This window comes from Protopterus annectens, chromosome 9.part0, assembly GCF_019279795.1.
Source record: "Protopterus annectens isolate FY-2018-M chromosome 9.part0, PAN1.0, whole genome shotgun sequence".
NCBI lineage: Eukaryota > Metazoa > Chordata > Ceratodontiformes > Protopteridae > Protopterus > Protopterus annectens.
Window position 1 is genome coordinate 1,072,964,747 of NC_056743.1, and position 14,509 is coordinate 1,072,979,255.

Below are 14,509 nucleotides of genomic sequence, written 5' to 3' on the forward strand. Positions count from 1 at the left end.
GATCTAGTAGATTAGGACAGGCAGTGTCCAAAATTTCCTTGGCAAAATGGATATCTGGCTGCATTTCATAGATTTACTCACTCAAGGGACTGGAATTAACTAGACCTCCCAGAGCACATTCCACCAGAGCCATGGCTGCTACTTCCGCTTTCTATTCTAGAACCTCCATTGATGATGATTGTGCTCCAGCAAAATGGTCTAACAGTTGCACCTTTGTATTGCACTACAAGTTGGATATTTCCAGGAGAAGGGCCTCCTTTGTCTCAGTGGTGCTTCGGCATATCCTTCTATGAGGGTTACATGGTATCTACATATCTGTGGACTCTGATCCTGTCATGATGAGGAATGAAGAAGACATCATCAGATTAAAATGTTATGTCTTACCATAACTTAGCATCTATGTTGTCTTCCTTCATTCCTCCTCGCTTTCCCACCCAACCATCCCCCTGCCTCTTTTGTTCTAGAGGATCCTGGAGTATGAAGGGACGCCTTTGTCCCATGTTTGAGCCTCATCTGCCATTCCTTTGCTGTATGGGTGTTGGATGTATGGAATCAGCAAACTCGATCTGAGGTACTGGGTGGATTTATTGCATTATGGGTAAAAGGGAGGAGCTTGAGAGTCAGATCCAAGTCTGTAGAATGTGACCAAGTCGGATCTGAGACTGTGTTTTGAGGAGGAATGAAGGAAGACAACACAGATGCCAAGTTATGATAAGGCATAACCTTTTATTACTGTGTTGCACATGTCTGTTGAGCTGCTGTTTGTAGGCAGAAAGAGACCAGGGGCCATGATAAAAGTTCTTTATTATAAGATAAATAATTTGTTGGTGTGAAAGATCTTGCTGTTACTCAGTTTTTTGTTTAGCTTGTTATAAAGGAATTTTATTGTTGTTCCTGGTCAATTTATACATTGTAGGCTGTTAATTTACTGACCAGAATTCAATTGATAGTGTTCAGTTTTGCGAGCTGTCATCTTGGAGTATGCAAAGTTGCTCCAAGATCCTGCAGTGAGTAAACTGGCCTTTCCCCACCAAGTTGCAGTAGTCTTATAATTGACTGTACAATCAGTGTGTTGAAGAGTACACAACCCTTCTGCATGTGGACAGAAACATTTTCATGCATTTAATTTTGAAAGTAGGTTTCTGTCTGATACTATTTTAATTGTATCTGTTTTGTCAAATCCAGACATTTCTTCAAGCTGTCCTATAGCCATCTTTTGCATGCAATATTACATGTTGATTTCATCAAGACTTGAACCATCGTGCTTCTTTAGTTACACAGATATTTAGCCAAAATTATTTACACCAAAAGAGGTCAAGTCACCTGCATCCCCCAAACTGCTGTAATTCTATGGTCACAAAACATTCGGTAAAGTTAAAAACGGTTTCAACAAACACCCATATGATTAAACAGAGTCAGCTTTCCAAGTCCTGACAGTGTTTTATTTTAGCTGGGCAACAACATAGCATGTAGTGCGTATGTTTATGCTGTGTCAACTTACCTGCCATTTATTCTGTCTAAACTTTACTTCTACAGAGTCCAAACAAAGTTTTTGTGTAATGTTTATGCATTTACATGGCATGTAGTACTTGTATTAATGCTGTGGCAATTTACTTGCCATTTTTTCTGTCAGACTAATTAGTGATAGGATTTTAATGTATATCTTGTGTACTTATGGAGCACTTATTATTTATCTTTACACTGTGACAACTTTCTTGCCATTTTCCAGTCAGATTAATTTTAATTATAAGGGATTCTGACAGTTATTTTAGTGTACTGCTTGTGCATTTACTCCTTGATACAGTGAGTGTTGGTAAGGTGACAACTTGCTCACCATGTATTTCTGTCAGATAATTTGTACTTCTAAGGGGGTTCTGACAGGATTTTAGTGTACTATTTAGACATTTACCGGGCATGTACTGCCTGTGTTCATGTAGTGACTGACAACTTACCCACAGATTATTCTGTCAGGCTAATTTTATTGATAAGGGATTTTGACAGGATTTTAATGTTCTGCTTATGCATTTACAATGTATGTAATGCGAATGTTGACATAGTAGCAACTTACCTGCCATTTATTTCTGTTTGACTAATTTTACTTTAAAAGGGGTTTCTGACATGATTTTGTTGTACTATTTGTGCATTAGTGTTTTAGGGACTTCAGTTTTAAGTGCAAGTGTAATTGTGCTGCTTCTGCAGACTTCAGACAACTTGCTTTCTCACCGACTCATTCCAACGATCCTAAATGCATCTGACACATTTTCCTTGATCACAGAATGAATACTGACCCCTGCTGTTCCAACTTCCACAGTTCCTAGAAAGAAGAAATAACTAACTTGAGAGGCCTTGCTGAGTATACAGGGTCAGTCTGTGCCTCATCCGATAATGGGTGAACCTGCAGTGGCCATTTGTTGTTCCTTAGACCACTCACTCACACCTCCAGCTTTATGTGGTATAGTCCTTTCATTCACCATGAACCAGATGTCAGCCATGTTCACTTCAGCTGTTTTTAATGTCTGTGTCTGGGCATGAGAGAACCATCTTTTCTGGGACATGGAGTTTCTTTAGGGGATGCTATTGGATGTGTCTGGGAAAAGTGTCCTCTGATACGGGCATGGATTCATCTTCTATTCGGTCACAGAACTTAAACTTGTTCACTTAAAGATAAGTTAAGATACTGTTACAGACAGTCAATCTTGGTACATAACCTTTTGTACCTGTTAGGCAGTTCAGTTAAAATTTTCCTGAGAAAGGCAGTTCAGATGAATATGACATAGACAAATGGGCTTCTTATTCTACAAATACTCAAACTCAGTTCTCTGATGTTGAAGAAAACAGGTCTTCATCAACTTCTTATAAGTTGATTTCTTTTCTCAACTTTTTCCAGGATGATTGAGGTGTTTTTATGGAAATTAATGGATGTTCCCACTGTATTCTTCCTCTAGTTCCAACCTTGGAGGAGGTATATCATGCTGCCTGTAGCAACCTTGATTTACATTCTATAGCTATCATAAAAGCAGATGGGTAAAACGCTACCAAACCTTACCATCTGCATATGGAAGGGAAGGTTTAGAGAGAAATTTGGCATTAAAATTTTCTGTTCTTCACTTGGACACAAATAAGAGACCAGTATTTGGGAGTTTGTGCCTATCTCAGTCTTATTATTTTTAACATGCCTCTAGTAGCTAAGCATGCTTTAAAGTTTTGTGTAATTATGCAGTGATTTGCCTAGAGACATTGCTGCTTCTTCTCTTTAAAGAGATGTACCTGAAAATGATATTAAAAGTTTTATTTGTCTGTGTTCTTTCCCCTTTGACAACAGATGGTCTCAGACTCATGGGGGTTAACGATGGATCAGGAGGGATACAGTGGCAGGGGACACAAAACCCTCCTTTCAGGGCAATTCTTTCCCACCCTCCAAACCAAACAGATTTTTTTCCTCGGGTTTTTTAGCTTAGCTTTTCCAAGAGACATAGAACCAGTGCCATTTTTTAATGGGCAAAAGACTTCTATTCCACAGTGGTTCTGACACCAGAAGAGTCTTCTTAGAGACCAGCTTTTCTTTTCCTTCTTATCTCAGTATGAGGAAATGAGAATATTCAGTATATTGTCCCTTTGTAGTCTGCTACTTTCTGTTTCCCAGGATAGCTTTTGGGTAACATAAAAGATTTCCAGAGTTCTTTGTCTGAGTCTCCTGGTCAGTTTTCTACATCAAGTCCATTGATAAGAATCTTGTTTCAGCCATCACTTATAGGAAATTGAATGATATTTTTTATCTTCCGTAATGGGATGTCTTACTCATCTTTGCAGTGTCTTCACCCATGAGTCAAGAGTCCTTAACATAAGATGTTATGTGATCCTATCTCGCCTACATTCTGTACTGATGGGCTCGGAGCCAATCCCTCGGCTCCGACTCGGCACGCTATGCTATAGAGCGAAGCCTGTTATTGGCTGAGCTATTCTCTATCCCAGGATGCACCACCACTAATCCCCCAGATCTCGTTTGCCGCTTACAAGCTAGGACGTGGTCTCAAACTTGGCTGAGCTAAGTACTGTTTTTTCTAAAGTTTCCTGTCAGGAAATTCCTTATTCTTATCCAAAAGCTGTTTTAACAGCTATTGTTGTTGTATGAGTGTGTTTTGGTACATTATTTTTTTAGGTAAATTTTTGAGGTAAATTGTGTGTTTGTTTAAGGGAAAGGTTTCCCGTTTAAGTTAGAGGGGCCTTCCCCTATTCTTCAGCTAGTTTCTCTTATTTTTTCAAGGAGGTCAAGTACCTGTTTAAGTTAGAGGGTCTTGGCCCTCCTTTTAGTGTTTTCTGTCTTTGTATTGTGTCGTTAAAAAAAAAAAAAAAGTTATAAGTTTAAAGTTTAAAGTTAAATTTTTCTATTGTGGTAAAGCATTTGTTCTGACAAGTTAGTGCTCCTTTCCACTGTTTTAGGTTTTTTGATAGGCACTATGTCAAAAGAACATAGACCCTCAGGGTTCAAAAAGTGCACGAGGTGCGGTTATAAGATGTCTATAACCGATGACCACTCCTCGTGCGTATATTGTTTAGGTGCCAAGCACCTACAGGAGTCCTGTAGCGTGTGTCACGCTTTTTCATCTACAGTCCTCCAAGAGAGGAAGAATAAATTAATACTGAAAGGGCTGATTAAACCCTCCTTCGAGGAGGCATTATCTTCCTCATCCTCTCCTACCAAGAAGAAGAAAGCGTCGGCTCCGACCAGCCCGTCGGAACCGACTGCTAAGAAACCTAGGCAGGCTTCTCCATCGGCTCCACGGACTTCGGAGCCGAGGGCGGAACGGTCTGCCTCGATGCCTCCAGTCTCGATTCCTCTGGTTTCGGAGCCGAGGACTGGGGCGTCGAGAGGCGGGTCACCTTCATCGGCTCCACTGATTTTGGAGCCGATGAGGGTTGCCGGCTCAGACTCTTCCCCTTCGGCGCAGAAGCCCTCCTCGGCACCGAGGGAAATTGTTTTGGGATCTCCCTCGGAACCGATATTGGTCGAGTCCATTCGGAGCCGGTCCCCCAGTCCTTTGGAGCCGATGGAGAAGTCGGTTCGGACCTGATCGGTTTCATCTAGATCCTCCAAGATGTCTGATTCGGACATCGACAGGGTGCTCCTAAGACTTTTCCAGTCTCCTGTGTTCCAAAAGTTAGTTTCGGCTCCAGCCCATTCGGCTTCGGAGCCGATGGTCCACCCTGTAGTTATGGTTCCTCCTCCAACAGCCTTGGCACCGTTGGAGCCGGTGCTGGTGGAACCAATGGAGGTTTTCGGGTCGGCCCCGAACCTTACTCCAACCCCGGCTCTCGAGTCGGAGTTCGGTACGTGGACCTCCTCTGTCGGCCCCGGGGGGGACGCTTTGGGACTGATGTTTTAGGTCCCAAGCCTTCCTCTCGGTCCGTCGGCTGCGGGGGTACCGTCTACTGTTGTGGCCACGGGTGTTGGACCTTCCCAGGATTCTGGTGGTCCGGCCTTCAGGGCCATGAGGAGTGCGTTAGCCAAATCTTCTTTGGCTACCTCCACGGTCTCTCCAGCACCTTCCCTGCATACGGAGACTGGGTCTTTGGCAGTCCCCCTGTCCTTAGACAGTGGAGCCCCGGGGCCTGAGGTCACCCCCACTGGGGGTTCCCCCCCTCCTGGAGGTCCCTCTGAAGCTTCTTCGGAGGAACCCCCAAGGAAAAGATCGTGCAAGAGGAAGCACGTTGACTCCCCCGATGAGTCTCTCACGTCAGACACTGATCTTGATGATGCAGAGGGGTCCCCTAAGTCATCCTCAGATGATGTCTCCTTTGCAGACATCCTGGAAGCCCTCAAACAACGAGGCGGCTGGCATTCCAAACCCCCTTCTGCTGACGAGTCGGTGTTCCTTAAGGCCTTCGGGGCTCAGCCCTCCGCCTCCTGGGTGTCTCCGCCCTTCGAGCTCCTAGATTTGATCTGTCGAAGGGCGTGGGAACACCCAGACTCTGTGGAACCGGTGCCTGCTCGCCCAAATAAGTTCCTGTCAGCACCCCCGGAGAAGGAGTTTTTGACAAAAGGTGTGGCTGTAGATGCCTTGGTGGTGGCATCTGCTACCCAACAAGATGTAGCAGAGGCTTCGACGTCCGTCCATCCTCCTAATAAGGAGTCTAGGAGCATGGATCGGTACGGTAAGCACACCCTCAGTTCAGCGGCCTTTACCTTAAGATCCCTGAACTATTTAACGCACTTCACCAGGTTTCAGAGGGATCTGATCAAGGAGCTTTCAGATACCCTCTTGGGTAACCTACCTGAGCAGCTGGCCCAGACGGTTGGCTCTCAGTTGGCTACGCTGTCATCCATATCAAACTCGTCCATGAGGCTCATTTCTTATGCGGCCGAGGGGGCGAGTAGAGCGGCGGGTACAGGTATTGCTCTACGGAGGCAAGCCTGGCTCCGCCTGTGTCATTTTGCAGAAGCTTTCAAATCTTCCTTTGCCGACGCCCCCTTTGATGGGTCCTCTTTGTTTGGACCCAAGGTAAAGGCACATTGACCCGCTGCGAGCAAGAAGGTAAGACTTTGACTGCCGTAGGGGCACGATTTTCCACTCCCTTTCGGCCTTACCCCAAGGCTAAAAGAGGAGGGAAAATGTGGTTCCGTAGATCTCAGAAGTCTTATCCCTCACAGCAGGATGATCCCCCTTCTAGAGGCAGAGGAGGGGGAAATTCTTCTGGAAGACGCCGTCCCAGAGGCGGCAGAGGCCCCCGCAACACTGGAGACCGCGAGTCCTTTCGTGGCTCTTCAGCCTTTCACAATCCCTGAGGGATTGCCCGACTGTGCAGCTCCTGAGCCAGTCGGGGGGCGTTTTTCGAGGCACCTAAAAGCCTGGGAAGGTATCACTCAGGACCGATGGGTGCTTCGAATTATCGCCGGAGGTTACGCCATTCCCTTTTCTCACTCCCCACCCCCGTCCAAGAAAATCCCGGACCCGCCACCCAGTCAATGGGAAATTGCAGCCTTAGACGTCTCAAAGCTGCTTCAAAAAGGAGTCATCCAACCGGTCCCCGCAGACCAGATCGGATTAGGGACTTACTCAAGATTCTTTTTGGTGCCAAAAAAGACCGGGGACTTGAGGCCCATTTTGGATCTCAGCATTCTAAATCGTTCAGACAAAAAGTCCAGGTTCCGAATGGTCACCGTACAATCCATTCTCCCACTGCTGGAGAGAGGTGTTTGGATGTGCTCCATAGATCTGAAGGACGCTTATTACCATATCATGGTACATCAAGCGTCCAGGAGACATCTGCGCTTCAGCCTAGGAGACAGTCATTTTCAGTTCTGCGCGCTGCCCTTTGGTCTCACCACAGCCCCCAGGGTGTTCACCAAATGTTTGGCGGTCGTGACTGCTCACCTGAGAAGTCTAGGATTCCAGGTGTTTCCGTATCTAGACGACTGGCTCCTAACTGCCACCTCCAAGCATCTACTATTGCAGAGCCTACAAGCCACAATATCACTGGGCACTTCCCTTGGAATCACCTTCAATTGGCCAAAGTCTGTGTTGCTGCCATCTCAATGCATAAGATTCATCGGAGTAGAGATAGACTCAAACCGAATGCGGGTCTGTCTTCCTACAGAAAGGATACAAACCATACAGGCTCAAGTTCGAGCCTTACTTCCCAGATCCAAAGCCCCAGCCAGAATGGTCCTGCAGCTATTGGGATCTATGTCCGCCACGGTTCTTCTAGTTCCCCTAGCAAGGTTGCACATGAGAATTCTCCAGTGGCTTCTTTCAACACAGTGGTCCTTTCAGGATCTCCCTCTCAGTCACCTCATATGGATCACGGACACCTGCAAACGGGACCTTCGCTGGTGGCTGGTGCCCTCCAATCTGGATCAGGGACGTCCCTTTGTTCCACCTCCTCCTGTGGCCACTTTGACTACGGACGCCTCCCAGATGGGGTGGGGGGGGCATTCCCTGGGCAGGTCAGTCCAAGGCAAATGGCATTCGTAAGAGAGCCTCCTTCATATCAGCATTTTAGAAATGAGGGCGGTGTTTCTGTCCCTACAAGCCCTTCACGATTACCTCCCTCAGGGCGTAATTGCCATTCACTCCGACAATATGTTAGTAGTCTGGTACCTGAACAAGCAGGGAGGGACCAGATCCTACCCCCTTTGCAGAGAGGCCATGAGAGTTTGGGAATGGGCAGTGTCGACCAAACGATTTCTAGTGGCGACTCATATCCCTGGCAAGTCCAATGTGATAGCCGACAAACTGAGCAGAACTATCCTCTCTCCACACGAGTGGTCTCTGAACAATACGGTTGCAACTCAGATTTTCAGCAAATGGGGAATTACTTGTTGCGACCTCTTCGCAACCCCGCTGAATGCGAAGTGCAAAAAGTTCTTCTCCCTCACTCCGGCTCCGGGGGAGAGCCCTATGGACGCACTAGCCCATCCTTGGTCCACCGGCTTGCTTTACGCTTTTCCCCAGTTCCCCTCCTTCCCAGAGTGATCCAAAAGGCGTCTCACTTGGGGAGCAAAATGATCTTAGTTGCTCCTTACTGGCCTCGTCAGGTATGGTTCCCCTATCTTCGGAAATATGCACTGGACGGTCCATGGTTCCAGGATCAGATCCCAGACCTATTAGTTCATCAGTCGGGACTACTCCACAAGTCCCTCCACACCTTGAAATTAACAGCTTGGCTCCTCCTCTTCCGACTATAGTCAGGAATCATACCTTAGACCCGGAAGTCGTACATATCTTATCTTCGGCCCACAAGTCTGCCACTAAGAAATTGTATTCTAGCAAATGGAAGAGATTTGCTATTTGGGCTCAACTCCGGGGTCTGGATCCCATCACTATTCCTGTATCTGAAGTCCTGAAATTTCTAACTTCCCTATTCAATCAAGGTTCTTCAGTCTCTACCATCAAGGTTCAATTGGCGGCTATTTCCAATTTTCATGAATCTATAAACCCACCTTTAATGAGCAACAGATTGTGTAAGACCTTCATGAAAGGTGCTGCGCTTTTACGACCTCCGATTTCTCATCCTGCTCCTCCATGGGATCTCGATGTGGTGTTACTTGCCTTAACTTCCTCCCCCTTTGAACCGGCAGCAACATGTGATTTGAAATTTCTATCATGGAAAACTGCCTTTCTGGTCGCGATTACTTCTGCCAGAAGGGTTTCAGAGCTTCAAGCTTTGTCTGTAAAACCTCCGTACCTGGTTTTTCACAAAGATAGAGTATCTCTCAGGCCAAATCCATCCTTTGTCCCTAAAGTTTGTTCTAGTTTTTGTCTACAACAGTCATTAGAACTTCCAGTTTTCTTTCCAAAGTATTCAAACAAAGCAGAATACATATTCCACACATTAGATGTCCACGGGCAATTGCGTTTTTATTTAGATAGGACCAAACAAACAAGGGAAAAACAGATCAATTGTTTGTGTCCTTTTCAGATAATAAATTGGGCAAAGCCGTCACAAAGGTCACTATTGCCAAATGGATCAGGAACTGTATTAGTCAAGCTTATTCCTCTTCTAATAAAGAGCTTACGACCTCTGTCAAAGCTCACTCTACAAGAGCTATGGCTACTTCAATAGCATTCCATTCTAAGCTTGCCATTAGTGACATTTGTGCTGCGGCTACGTGGTCTTCCCCGCACACCTTCATTTCCCACTACAAATTGGATGTGGCATCTCGGGGGCGAGCTTCATTTGGTTCCACAGTGCTCAGGAGTGTTTTCCAGTGGGCCACCCAGGATTTAGGTGCTAGGGACGCTGTCCCATCAGTACAGAATGTAGGCGAGATAGGATCACATAACATCTTTTAGTTATGTACTTACCATAACTTTAGATGTTTGGGATCCATCTCTACATTCTAATAACCCACCCTCCTTCCCCTTCCTTGGAGATCAGAAGAGATCGGACGGTCCGAATCCTATTGTTTCATCTTGAAACATCTGGCAATGTTATATAAACAAGTTATGTATGTGTGCATGAATGCGGACAAACAAGATCTGGGGGATTAGTGGTGGTGCATCCTGGGATAGAGAATAGCTCAGCCAATAAGAGGCTTCGCTCTATAGCATAGCGTGCCGAGTCGGAGCCGAGGGATCGGCTCCGAGCCCATCAGTACAGAATGTAGGCGAGATGGATCCCAAACATCTAAAGTTATGGTAAGTACATAACTAAAAGTTTCAACTTTTTTTTTATAATCTGGGATTCCAGATAAACAACCAATGGAAGCCAGGCTAGCTCCTAGAATTGTTGTTAAGACAGTAATGCTTAGTGAGCTGTGCATTGAAGACCAAGTGACAGTGTTGTAGACATTTGCATTTGAGATATATCCTTGTGCAGTGGCCTTTAACAGCAGCATTCTTCAATGGGTGGTTAGCAAAACTGAAAAAAGCTGACACATTTGGCAGTTTTTTTATTATTGTTATTTATTTATTTATTTATTTATTTTAACTACAAGCCCTTCCTTTGTGGGTAAAAACACGAAACAGTTGTTCAGTCTTTCTAAACATGTAGTCTTTTCTTTCCTCTGCCACTTCTAAAGTCTTCTTAGTCTTTTTTTTATGTAGAATATTTCTTGATGTTACCTCCTAGGCACTGTCACTAATGTCATAGTTCTTTATGTACTCTATCCACTGTGTCTAATCCCTTAAATCTATTTTCACTTTCATTATATATGGAATACTTTTGAACTTGTATTTCACTAGCTTAGATGCTTTTCTTCTTTTCTTGGTTTAGCTTTGTAATAAGAAGCTGGTGGTGTGACTTGCAGTTAGTGCCAGGTTTTGTTTTAATGACTGTATAGAAGTCTTCCGTCTCTGAATGCAAAATACATAGCCAGTCTGATTTTGGTATTGATCATCTGGTCTTGGCCAAGTGTAAAGCCATCTCTTAGCAAACACGCTTTCAACAGCCTATGACCAATGAATTATCTTAGCAGAATTCTACTATCATTTTATACTCCAAGGCCAAAGCTGCCCATTATTGCAGCTGTGTTTTAACTACCAGCTGTGTTATTCCATTCAGTTATGGTGAGTGTAGCATCATTTTAGTGTTATTTCCAGCATGTACTGCAGATCCTCACAGAACTATCAATTTCCTCCTCTGCAGCATCTGCATTTAGAGCATAAAGTTGTATCACTGCAATGTTGTTTTACGTGCACAGACTAATGTTTGGCAAGTTGACCTTTTATACAGTTGTTTCTTGACATCCGCTGTGGTGACCCACTTTTCACTTTCCTTTTTTATTCTTGTTAGTGTGCTTCCAAACATTAATGACATGAAGTGGGGTACATGCTTTTCAGTCCATCCACAAGTTTAATAAAGTCAACAAATTCCAAACTTTCTCAACCATTTATTCTTGTAAAACCTTGTCATTGATGCTTTTTATAATCCCATACTTGTTCACTAATTGCAGTGTTGCTGGTCTTCTTTCTGTTCATCTCCATCTTTCAACCCCCTGACTCAGGTTTAAGTCCAAGGTACTTGTAATTCTTCTAGTCAATTCCTGTGCCTTTTTCTGCCTCTCAAGCATTTTCCTTTGGAACATTGGAAAAGGTTTCACTGGCAAAGTCTCTTGATGACTCTGAAGTGTGTGAGATACAAGCTTCTCATCAAAAGAAAAAAAAGCATTTTATTTAAATTCTGTTTAAATATTTTAAGTTGCACTTAGAGTGACTGGTGTGGTGGTACCTTTTTATACTGCCCTACCTTTTGTCCATGTTTTAGTCAAAAAGGTTTCTTCTTGCATTTTTTAGTTTGTTCTAAAACCTTAGTCTTGCAGCTTCATTTGCACTTGTGTGAAGATTATGTATTGCTGCAAGATTTTGGCATTGTGTACAAGTTGTACTGCACTTCTATTTCCATAAGTACATGTAAACGGTAGCTTTTTGTATTTTGAATACACTCTGGGCCCTCAGTCTTGTAGTTTCATTTCCAGTTGTGACAGAGCTGTGATCTGCCAGTTTTGAGCCTCATTTAGTCATTTATTACAATGTTACTGTCAAAGTTCTGTATAATCTAGTGCCTTTGTCAGTGGTAGGACTGAAGTAGTGGCAGTATTGTGAAGTTTGCTCCAGAACTTGTGTTTCAGTACTTTTATAGCTGTATACATATGTAAGGTTGAAATTCTAGTCTGATGCCCTAATCTATGGTGGGATTATAGTAGTGGCAGTATTTCGAATATTGTTTCAGGAATTGTGCTTAATTACTTTTTATAGCTGTATATACCAGCTTAAAGTTGCATTCCATTGCCTTTCTGTTTACCTTGCAACTGGGTTTCCCATATTCTTTGATTCTACCCAAATCCCCACTGAGATATTAAGCTAAAAGTTTTTTGAAATTCTTACTGTAGGAGTAGAGCTCCAGTTTGAAAATTTTCCTAACCATCCCACCCATTTCTTGTGGTTTGAAAAGACTGTGTCTCTGGCTTCCACCCCTTATGGTAATCCGACTTACAAATTTCTTCCCTCTCCTTTTTCATTGCTGTTGTCTGTTGTGTAACCTATTTAAGTAGCTTCCCTCACATTGTTTTCCATATATACATAATAATATGTGCCTACCCAGCAATCCAGTATTGCACTTGAATATACCACCTTTTCTACAAAGTGCCTCTTGGCCATTTTCCCAGAGCTCCCATCTGCTTTTTGCCCTCATCACATTTTGAGGTGGTTCTGAATTAATCCTGCTTCATCCTGGGCAGATGAGAGATTTATTTATTTATTTTTTTGTTTTGCACTTCAGTTAACTGTTAAGGGAGCTACTGCTTTATTTTTGCTTTATTTGTTGATTTTGCCTTTTAATCATTCTAAAGGTCCCTAATACTTAAACTGTCACTTCGAGGTAGTTTGTTTAAGTTACTTGCTTGTAGCATTATGGTTACAAACAGTCTTTCTTGGTGTTATTACATCAAGAGGTAAGCAGTTCCCTATACAGACACAAATGCCCAGAAAGTAAATTTTTATCTCTAAAACTTCCCACAGAATTGAAACCTATAACTTAGTTTGGCTAAAACAAAGCCATTGCATGGAGACAAGCTTATAGTAGCTAGTTTGAATATTAAACAGCAATACTGTCAAATCCTGGCACAGTGTAACCTAGTCTATTACCAAAACCCACAGACCACCAAGGGGACCTCTGTATAACACAGTCCACAACCTACAGTAGCCCACCCAAATGCAGGTCTGGACAACTTGGATATGCAGTTTCCAAATGTCTCCATAGCCAGCTTGGTAGATATGGACATTTTGAGACAGTTTAGTAATTATCGTATGTTCACAGACAGCCATTTAATCCTTAAAAAAACAAACACAGTATGTGAGAGATGCATATACATAATTTCACTAGAGGCAAAAATCCTGCATACAGTCAAGATTGTCAACTTATACACACTACATCTACCACACATAGTGTGCACCTCACACACAAGGCACTACAAAGGAATTGTCCCAAACCTCAAAGACCTCCTAAGTCTATAAACAGTAATGCCTATCCTCAGTAGTCTCTAAAGCACTCACCAAAAGCAACACCAGACACTACACATACAGCTACACCCAGTGGAGCCCCAAGACCAAAGCCAATAAGACAAGCCAACACATTACCCAGGGCTCCTATCATAGGGGATTCCATTGTAAGACACGTAGATGCTCCACTGATCAGACTGAACAAGGAGAAAATAATGGTTATTTGCTTATCTGGAGATTAGATTTGTCAAGTTTTGCATAGGCAAGTCACAACATCACAGGTACCAATATGATTCTGCCGTAGTCCATGTGGACATTACTTCCCTGGACTATATGAAGAGACACATTGTTAAATTCTCTCTCTCTCTGTGTGCCTCAAGCAGGTATGTGCCTTGCTTTGAGCAGCATTATACCTTCACCAGTGATGATGCCACAGTATGAACAAAAGAAGATTGACTTCAGTAATTGGCTTAGTTTCTGTTGTCTTTCCAGGGTATTTCAATAATTGTCAGCATGGGAGATTATCAGACCACATTGTTTTGCAAAGTTTGGCCTACACCTGTCTCCCCTAGGCTTCCTTTTAGGCAATGCTAAATTGACAAAACTACCAACATAGCAAGTAAAACCCAACAAAACCTAAAGATGTTACTGCTCTGTGCTAGGTGCCTAAACAAGACACTCCACATACTATAAGGTCTCTTCACTCTGGAGAATATAGACATCAGTGCCGTTACCAAGACATAGTTTAAATCCACAGAAAGTACTTCAGCAGTGTAAGGCTTCAGTTTTCACGCATTTAGACCATTGGCTGCACAGACAAGGAGAAAAGGTGGAGGAGTTTTAATCTATATTAACAACAAGCATAACTCTTGGTTGGTTAAACAGCATGATGACCTGGAATTAATTTATCCATGTGCAAATCACCATAAACAAAGTCCCATACCCGCAGCTATAGGTAACCCTCTATGTCTGCAGAATCCCATAGCTCTCACCTAGACCTGCTGGAGACATTCACATTTAAACCAAATACCCTATTCCTGGAAGACTTTAACTACCCCCCTATAGACTTG

At 43.5% G+C, this 14,509-nt stretch overlaps 1 protein-coding gene across 1 annotated transcript in view; it reads left to right on the forward strand.

Annotated features, from left to right (window-relative positions):
• The window catches only part of MYG1 (MYG1 exonuclease), a 1,051,322-nt gene that overhangs the window by 799,647 nt on the left and 237,166 nt on the right, over positions 1-14,509 (forward strand). The gene's annotated exons all lie outside the window — the stretch shown is intronic.